Source organism: Artemia franciscana, unplaced genomic scaffold (assembly GCF_032884065.1).
Source record: "Artemia franciscana unplaced genomic scaffold, ASM3288406v1 Scaffold_832, whole genome shotgun sequence".
Taxonomy (NCBI): domain Eukaryota; kingdom Metazoa; phylum Arthropoda; class Branchiopoda; order Anostraca; family Artemiidae; genus Artemia; species Artemia franciscana.
Genome location: NW_027068312.1, coordinates 239,276 through 248,863, shown reverse-complemented (window position 1 = coordinate 248,863; position 9,588 = coordinate 239,276). Strand labels below are relative to the sequence as shown.

The following is a 9,588-nucleotide window of genomic DNA, read 5'->3' as shown; positions in this document are numbered from 1 at the left end:
GAAAAGGGCCTGAGAAACGCGACACCTGTCTGACAAACATACCCTGTGTTTGTACATTTGAGGGTTTAATGCAGAAACCCTAATTTTGCTTTTAAAATTTATCGCCAAATTTGATGGAAGAACGTAACTTGAGAAATTTTTCATGAACTAGGCTGTAAGAATTTAGTCTCCAGTGTTTTGTCTATTTGAACTTAGGGGTCATTGTTAGATATGGGCTTAGATAAATAGATAGATACTATATTTTGAGATTAAACTGAAAACAGGCATTTCACAGAAACAAAAACAGAAAAAAAAACACTACAAAAAGAAAAAGGGAGAAAAAGAGTACACACTATCTAAAGCAAAACATAAACACTAACTAAAAGTCAAGTCTCTTTGTGTGGGATAAAAATCTGTTTACACTAGTCCGAAATCTATTATTTCTAATTATCAGCGATAAAGGAAACGGCACACTTATTTAATATTCACTTAACTGGAACTCCATTGCTAAACGTTCTCTACAATAAACAGGGCAATCAAATAGAAGATGACTGCATGTTTCCATTAGACCGCAAAAGCACAATGGAGAGTCAGCTTTCCCGATCCTATTTAAAAAATAAAGCAATCTACTATGACCTGTAATAAGCTGTGTTAATATACTATTTGGGGGAATTTTTGATGCAGAGATGAGGTCATCCTTATTTTCAAAAAAGTTAGCCGGCCAATTGCTAACGGAATTTTTAAACTCATCAAACCATTTTGCATACAAAAACTCATTTAAAGATTTACGGTTAATATGAAGGGGCTGAAATACACCAAGGTCATTAAAAGAAAGACCCAAAAAATTTGGAATACTTTGGTCAGTATAATGGCTATGATGTGCCGAATAACTAATTCCATTCAAGGTAGGACTCAAAACACTCGGCCGATTTTGAGGTCGACCATTTTTTCCATATCTTAATATACTTAATTCCAGTGCTTTTAAATCCATTGGAAGCACTCCTGCGAGAGCGGTTACTACATGCGTTTGAGCTGTATTGAAAGATTTAGAAATTATGATCATAGAAGATCTTTGCTCTGACCGTAGCATTCTCTGAATATTCTTTTTTCTCAGTGCAGAGATCCAAATAGGACACCCGTATAAAATATGGCTTTCGATTACTGATTTATATAGCATCCTCAATGCATGTGGATTCAGGTTCCAAGTACTCTTGGCAACCGTTAAAAGACGAGCAGAATAATGTTTTGCAGAGTTAATTTTATGTCTAACATGGTCAGTCCACAATAACTTTCTATCAAGAATAACACCCAAATATTTAACCTTATTTTTAACAGGTATCTCAATTCCATCGTGCATTAGCTTTACAGTCGGAAGCTGATGCTTCCTTGAAAATAAAATTGCTTCTGTCTTGGATTTATCAAACACGAGCTTATTATCTACTGACCAAATTCGGAAATACGAAAAAACCCTTGATGCCAAGGATTCTAAAGTTGATATTTTGCTTGATGTGATAATTGCACAAACATCATCAGCATATGCCTGAATTTTTACATTTGGAATATTTATTTCTAGAAGATCATTTATGTTAACCGACCATAACAGGGGGGATAATATTCCACCTTGAGGACATGATCGCTCCAAAATGCACGAATATTCACCCTTATACGTAACAACTCTATCAGAAAAGTAACTATAAATTAAATTTAAAAGCCCATCAGGGCACGATTTAGAATTTAACTTTTTCAGTATTTCAGGGTGCCACGCGGAGTCAAATGCGCCTTTTATATCAAAAAATATGCATAAAGCAAAGATTTTTTTCTGCATATTCTCCTCCACCGTGGTAACAATACTATCAATTGCATCAATAGTACTTTTCCCACTACGGAAGCCGAATTGCAGGGGCGAAAGCCAACTATATTCATTGCTAATCGCAATCATTTTATTTGCAATGGCACGCTCATATATTTTACCAAGATTTGAGAGTAGGCTAATCGGACGATACGAAGCTGGATTGCCATCATTCTTTTTGTCATTTTTTTTTTAAACCATTATATTTGCATTTTTCCAACTTTTCGGGAAATATGAAATTTGTAAGCAGCTATTCACTAACTTTTCCAAACTAGGAGCAAGAACATTGATGTTTTTAATTACGGTTAAATTTAGAATTCCATCTGGGCCTGGAGCCTTTGAACCTTTAATTATTTCTTTTAATTCATTTAAGGAGACTCCGGTAACACCTGATGCGCTATTAATCAAAAAATCTGTAAGTTCTGCTCTAACTTCACCATGGTAATTACTATCAGTTGAATGGTCGTCCTTTAAAAACCACTTATTTAGCAATACCTCCCCAGCTTCCGTTACAGAGTTAGTCTTACTGCCGTCATCTTTTGTTACATGTAGTGGCTGAACAATGGCATTACTATTTTTACAAATTTTTTGGATTGTATTCCATTGATCCAAATTCGGTTTATCTGCACAGAATTTATTCCAGTCACTCTTTTTAGCATTTAAAATACCCAGTTTATAATTCTTTTTTGTATTCCTTAAATTAACCTCATTTTCGAGAGAATTGCAGGATTTAAATATCCGTAGCAATCGTCTATACCCTTTTCTAAGTTCCGATAATTCTGAAGTCCACCACCGTGAATACTTTTTGGGAGAGCCACGACTCACTGGAGTTGATTCATTGGTAGCTTTTTGTATTAAGGCTGTTAAAGCATCTACAGCCTTATCTATTTCTTCAGCATCCGTAGTAGGGAGGGAATATAAACTATCTATTTCATTTAAAATAATGTTGCTAAAAACATTCCAGTTTGTTTTTCTGTAATTATACTTGATGTTATTACAAATTTCCACGATATCTGCCTCAAAAACTTGATTAAACTTTATATACAAGTGATCAGATAAGGATGGGGGGTCATTTGTCACTTCCCAGCTGTCAACAAATTTTAGTAAATTTAGACCAACTGCTGTGACGTCTATAACCTTTTCTAAGTTCCGATAATTCTGAAGTCCACCACCGTGAATACTTTTTGGGAGAGCCACGACTCACTGGAGTTGATTCATTGGTAGCTTTTTGTATTAAGGCTGTTAAAGCATCTACAGCCTTATCTATTTCTTCAGCATCCGTAGTAGGGAGGGAATATAAACTCAACCATGTAAGGATCCTTGCCTCACAGAGGTCGGGGGAGCATGACGGTCCCAAGTCCGCAAATGAGGAGGGTTGGGCTGTGGGCTTGCAACCCACACCCGGGACCTTGAGGGGCAACCTTCAGGGGAAAAACAACTGCAACTGAAACGTCTACAACAGCCTTGGATACATCACCTCCCCAGATAACGACCCCTGCATGCCCCCGGAACCGATTTTTGACTGCGAAACAGAATCTAAAGATGGGTTTTTGGAACGTGAGAACGATGAACCAGTTATCCAAGACAGAGCAAGTTCTTAAAGAGATGAGACAATACCTCATCGATATACTCGTTCTCAATGAAATAAGGTGGACTGGAAATGGATTAGAGAAGTTCAGTGATGGATATGTCATGGCATATAGTGGTCACCCTTCCGTCCACCGCACTGGTGTAGGACTTCTGATGTTGCCACTTGCACACAAAGCACTGACAAACTGGAACCCAGTTAACGAACGTATAATGACAGCTCGCTTCGTATCAAATCACACAAAAATGACCATCATCGCATGCTACGCTCCAACAAACGAAGCTGATGAAGAGGAGAAAGATGCTTTCTATAGCATGCTACACTCGGTCACCAAAGACGTTCCCAGGCATGATGTACTCTGCGTGGTTGGCGATCTAAATGCTAAAGTTGGTGCAGACCGCCAGTACTGCCCTGAAGTTCTGGGCCCACATGGCATGGGAGAGATAAATGAGAATGGCACACTGCTAATCGATTATGCACTAAGCAACGATTTGATAATAGGTGGTAGTATGTTCGACCATAAAACGATTCACAAGTACACATGGGTGTCCCCCGACGGCCGAACGAAGAATCAAATCGACCATTTCCTCATGTCAAGACGTTGGAGAAGTAGCCTATGTGACGTGAAGGGTTTTCGAGGAGCGGACGTTAATACAGATCACATCCTGATGATAGCCGAAGTAAGAATCAAACTGAAAGCTCAGAAGCGGAAAACTAACACTGCAACACATAAACAATTTGACACCGATAAGCTGAAAGATCCTGACATCCGCAAAAACTTCTGCATATCTCTACATAACAGATTTGAAGCGTTAAATCTGCTCGACGAAACCAATGACTTTGATGTTGAGAATACATGGACCTCAGTCAAGAGTGTGTACCATGACGTTGCGAAGGCCAACCTTGGCTTCAAGAAAAGAAAGAAAGAAGAATGGATATCGGATGACACCTGGAAATACATCAGTAAACGCAAGGAGACCCGAACGCTTATCCTGAATACATCAAGCCCAGAGCAAAAAGCCCAATTACAGCTCCGCTACAAAGAAGAGGATAAAGCAGTGAAAAGAAGTGCCAGGAAAGACAAAAGAATTGCCATTGAGAGAAAAGCAGCCTTTGCAGAAGAAGCTGCAAAGAAAGGAGACTCAAAAATGGTTTATCGACTAACAAACGAGATAGTTGGAAAGAAAACAAATCGTACATCCCTTGTAAAAGATGAAAATGGAGACATTATTTCGGATCCACAGAAAGCTGACGAGAGATGGGCCTCACATTTCGAGAAAGTCTTAAATAGGCCCAGACCTGATGATCCAGAAACAATACCGGATACGCCATTTTTACAAATTGACGTAAGTGCTGACCCACCCAGCACGGTAGAAGTGACGACAGCTGTGAAAAAGCTGAAAAATGGACGTGCACCTGGAGTCGATGGGATCACGGCAGAGATGCTGAAAGTGTCCCTTCGAGCCTGCATGTTCGTATGGACTGCTCTTCTAGTGGCCATTTGGAACAACAAAAAAGTCCCAAAAGATTGGACCAGAGGTATACTGGTCAAACTCTTCAAGAAATGCGATGCACAAATTTGTGACAATTGGAGGGGCATCAATTTGACGTCTGTGCCTAGTAAAATACTAGCCTCAGTAATACTACAACGCCTAAGAGCAGCCCTGGACTCACATCTCAGGGAAGAGCAACATGGGTTCCGACCTGGTAGGTCTTGCTCTGATCTTATTTTCATTCTTAGACTGATGGTGGAAGAGTCCAGAGAATGGAACAAAAAGCTGTACCTGCTCTTCATTGATTTTGAAAAGGCGTTCGATTCTGTTGACCGAGACACTTTATGGAAGATTTTGAAATGTTACGGAGTACCTGATAAACTAGTCAAAATGATAATCGCACTATATGAGGATAGTGAATGCTGTGTACGCACAGAAAATGGGGACACGCGTTTCTTCAAGATAATGTGTGGCGTCAAACAAGGGTGTGTCCTATCCCCGTTTCTGTTTGTCATTGTAATGGACTATATTCTACGGCAGTCTTCAGGCATTGGAGTGAAGATTAGCAGCCGACTGATCTCCGATTTGGACTTCGCAAATGACGTTGTTCTTCTTGAAGAAGCGAAACTACGACTGCAGCTGCTACTCGACGCCATAGATGAAAAGGCCGAGAAAATGGGACTTGCAGTAAATGTCAGTAAAACAAAGAGTATGGCCACATCTGACTCCCCACTCATATTAAAATGCAAAAATAAAACTATTGAGCAGGTCAAGGAATTTAAATATCTTGGGAGTTGGATCGAATACGATGGTGAAATAGCCAACGAAATCAAGAGGAAAATTGGACAAGCGACATCGGCTTTTAGCAAGTTGAAACCAGTCTGGCGCAGTAGTAAATACTCTATGCGCTTGAAGCTCCGCCTCCTGAATAGCAATGTGATGTCCATCCTCCTCTATGCTAGTGAATGCTGGAAACTAAACACCGAGCTAGAGAAACGTGTCCTAGCCTTTGAAAACATGTGCCTTAGGAGAATCCTGAACATGTCGTGGCAGGAAAAGGTCACCAACATAGAAGTTCGCCAGCAAACCGGTCAGCCATTAGTTACTGACCTTCTGAAACGTAGGAGATGGACATACCTTGGCCACGTCCTCCGTATGCCAGAGGATCGACTCCCGAATACAGTATATGATTGGCGTCCCGAGGGGAGGCGAAAAAAAGGTCGACCAAGACACACCTTACGACGACAGTACGACCGAGACCTGAGAAATGCGGAGTTGTCTCTTCAACCACAGTGGGAGGACGTCATGGCTGCAGCTCAGCTCCGAGATGTCTGGCGAGGTTTCGTAGACGCCCTATGAGCCACCACTGGCTCTGGAGGATCTAAGGTCTAAGGTCTGTGACGTCGGGGCTCGAATATGAAAATTCATACGTTGGCATATCTGGGTCATTCAGTACTACTAATGATTTCCTGGCAACAAAATCCTCAATGGATTTACCTTTCAAATCGGAATAAATATTATTAAGCCACAGTGAACTTTTGGCATTAAAATCTGCCCCCAAAACATAATTGGAATAATTTCTAAGACTATCTATACTTGCTAAATAACTATCTACTGAGCACAGGGATGGAGGGCAATACATGGATAAAACTAGAATAGTTCTACTTTTAAGATAAACAGACACTGTAACACATTCATTGGTCGAGATTTCGTAGTGTATATCGCATTTTAGGGATTTATGGACAAGTATAGCAGCACTATATAATCTTTTCTCAAATGTTTTCTTTGAGAAAGCATTGTACATATTCGGCACACACAAAAGTTTACCAGATTTATTAATGTAAGGCTCTTTAATAAGCACAACGTCAGGGCATAAGTCAACCAGTGTTTTTTCTAATTGTGCTGCTGCAGCATAACAATGTTGTAGGTTAATTTGTAGAAACTGTAAGTTATTCTTATACGTATTTACATGAGACGTGTTCTGCATTCATGCTACATAATCAATATTCTTTTTTAATTGTTGGGTTATTTCTCTAGCTGCTGGACAATTTTTGTAGTCGTACGATGGATGTGGCTCACAATTGAGCTGTCGCTTATTGCAGGAACGGCAACTAGGGCGACTACTGAAGGATTTAGAACATTCATTATAGTCATGATTACCCATACACCAAGAGCAGGTTAAATCGCCCTTACACTCAGACTTCTTGTGGCCGAAAAGACAACAATTGGTGCATCGTATAAGGTTAATGTAATCTTCGCATTGTAGGCGAAGAAATCCAAAATTGAGGCCTCCTCTTTTCAAATTTTCTCCTCTGATTTTTGGACTCATTTCTAATACGACGCTGCAACTTTTTCCTTTTTCAATAATAGTCACCACTTCTAAGGTTTCTCCAGCAATAACAAGTTTTTCCATATCTGGATTACTATGTTCTATAAATTCTTTGCACTCTGATTTATTTTTGATTATAGGGGCACCGTTCACAAGCACTCTTGGCAGGCGTTTTTTTAATTCCCTCGAAGTATATCTTAGTGCTACTGAATTTTTGTTAAAAGCACAAAGAGCATTGTTTAAATCTTGTTTTGAGTTAAATTCAACAATGATTTTGCCTTCTCGCCCATGTTTGATATTTTTAGCAGAAAATTTGATGGAATCTTCTCTGATTATTTTACTAATGTCTTGCACTATTTTTGCCGGTGGTTTCCTTTTTTTTTTAAGATCTTTTGCTTCATTACTGCTTGGCTCAAGAATAATACTAAAGGTTTCAGGACCTTTAAGAACACTACAGTACGATCTACAATTTTTAAGAGAGGATGGGGTCATTGGATCTTTATTTTCCAATTTTTTGTGTAATTTGATTATATTTTGAAGGTTATCGTTCTCGTTGCGCAAAAGATTTGCATTTTCTTCTAAAAGCTGATGATATAAAATTTGAATTCCCTCACAAATATCGAATGCGTAATATCTTCCTCCTGGGATTTTCTTTACCTTGGCAAGAATTCCTTTTATGGCACCGATTAGAGTACTAAAACTCGTTGCGTCTTCTGTACTTAACTGCAAAAGAGTCTCTTCAGCAGCTTGATTATCGGAAAATTCTTCCAGTGTTAGAATCAGAATAAAACACTACCAAAATCCTTTCATGGCAAGGGATATAGTTCTTCACTCGAGACTCTTAACACGATTTTCACCCATCTGTATAAATCATGTACAATATTATCCTAACCGGGTAGTTGTTCACAGTTCAAAGGAAAATATCCGAGCATCCAAAATACTCGTGCCAATAACCACACGTGACTAATTATCAGAGCTAGCGAAATGCAACTCAGCAGTAGGTATATTTTCTTTTAAATTTCTCTTGCATAACCTGTTCATCTAAATTAATCTTCGTAGAATCTAACGTGCTTTTACTAAATAAAAATCTTTTGTTTTTTTTTCTCCCACTGGATTAAACTTTACGTAAAAACATGCAGGCTAATTATATTTTTGTCAAAGGGTTTGCTATCGAATAGTACAAGCAGTGGCGTTATTAAGATTCTTAGGATCTGTTTCAAAAATAGAGCGGGAACAAAAAAGATGATTAGCCAATGATGATTCATTGAAAAGGAATTGACTATTTCGAATGTCTCAATTTCATAACGGTCAAATTCCTCTATTTGACATTTCAGCAGTTAGATGTGAACGCCTTCAATAAATATTAGCCAATCAGCGTTCAAGGTTGCATTTCCCTTGAGTCAGGGGGATGCTTGAAATATAGTTGGGGAATTCTCTCAGATAAGAAGGGTAATTCAAATCGTGAATGATAATGTTCGAATATCAGACCCCTGGTATATTGCAGCTAATTAGTCGAACAGGGTATAAGCTGGTTCAAGAAAATGGTCAGCGCATATATGGCGGCCCGCCACCAAACTGGATGGGGCCCCCTCCTCCCAAAGGGAGTGAAGTTCTTATTGGCAAGCTTCTGAGAGATATTTTCGAAGATACACTAGTTCCGATTTTTGAAAGAGTAGGATTTATTTATGAAATGAGGCTGATGATTAATTTCTCTGGAACAAATCGTGGCTTTTGTTTTGTAATTTATTCAACCCCGGAGGAGGCAGCCAGGCCTGTGAAGGAACTTGATAGATTTCCAATCCGTCCCAATTATCTTCTAGGAGTCACTGTTTCGATTGACAATTGCAGACTGTTCATTGGGGGCCTACCTAAAGATAAAAATCGAGAAGAAATCTTTGATGAAATATCTCGAGTTACGGAAGGAGTTGTTGATGTCATTTGCTACCCTGGTATTGCTGACAAATCCAAATCACGAGGCTTTGCATTTGTGGAATATGAGAACCATAAGGTGGCAGCGATGGCACGTCGCAAATTGCTGCCACAAAAAATTCTTTTGCTTGAGCAGAGAGTAGCAGTCGATTGGGCTGAGCTTGAGCCTATGGTCAGTGACGAAATCATGAAAAATGTAAGTTTAATTTTTGTTATAGACCTAATCACAGATTCTAATGATCCATTTTCTGTTTCATAGGGAGCTTCGACCCTCTCCTAGTAGGGACAGGAAAAAAGTTAAAATATTAGGCTATATGAGGGGATTTTTGTGTCTTAGAAAGTAGCCTAGACAAGTTCTAGTAGGGTAAACCGACCGATAGTCGGTCACAGACATAATCTTAGGCAGAATCTTTGATTGGAT

At 39.2% G+C, this 9,588-nt stretch overlaps 1 long non-coding RNA gene across 1 annotated transcript in view; it reads right to left on the bottom strand.

The window, feature by feature from the left end:
- Nucleotides 1-220: 220 nt before the first annotated feature.
- Nucleotides 221-9,588, bottom strand: part of LOC136043687 (uncharacterized) — a 32,530-nt gene continuing 23,162 nt past the window's right edge. Inside the window, exon 2 of the long non-coding RNA XR_010621687.1 lies at nt 221-354. This is a non-coding gene — a long non-coding RNA (uncharacterized LOC136043687). The remainder of the gene's footprint in view (nt 355-9,588) is intronic.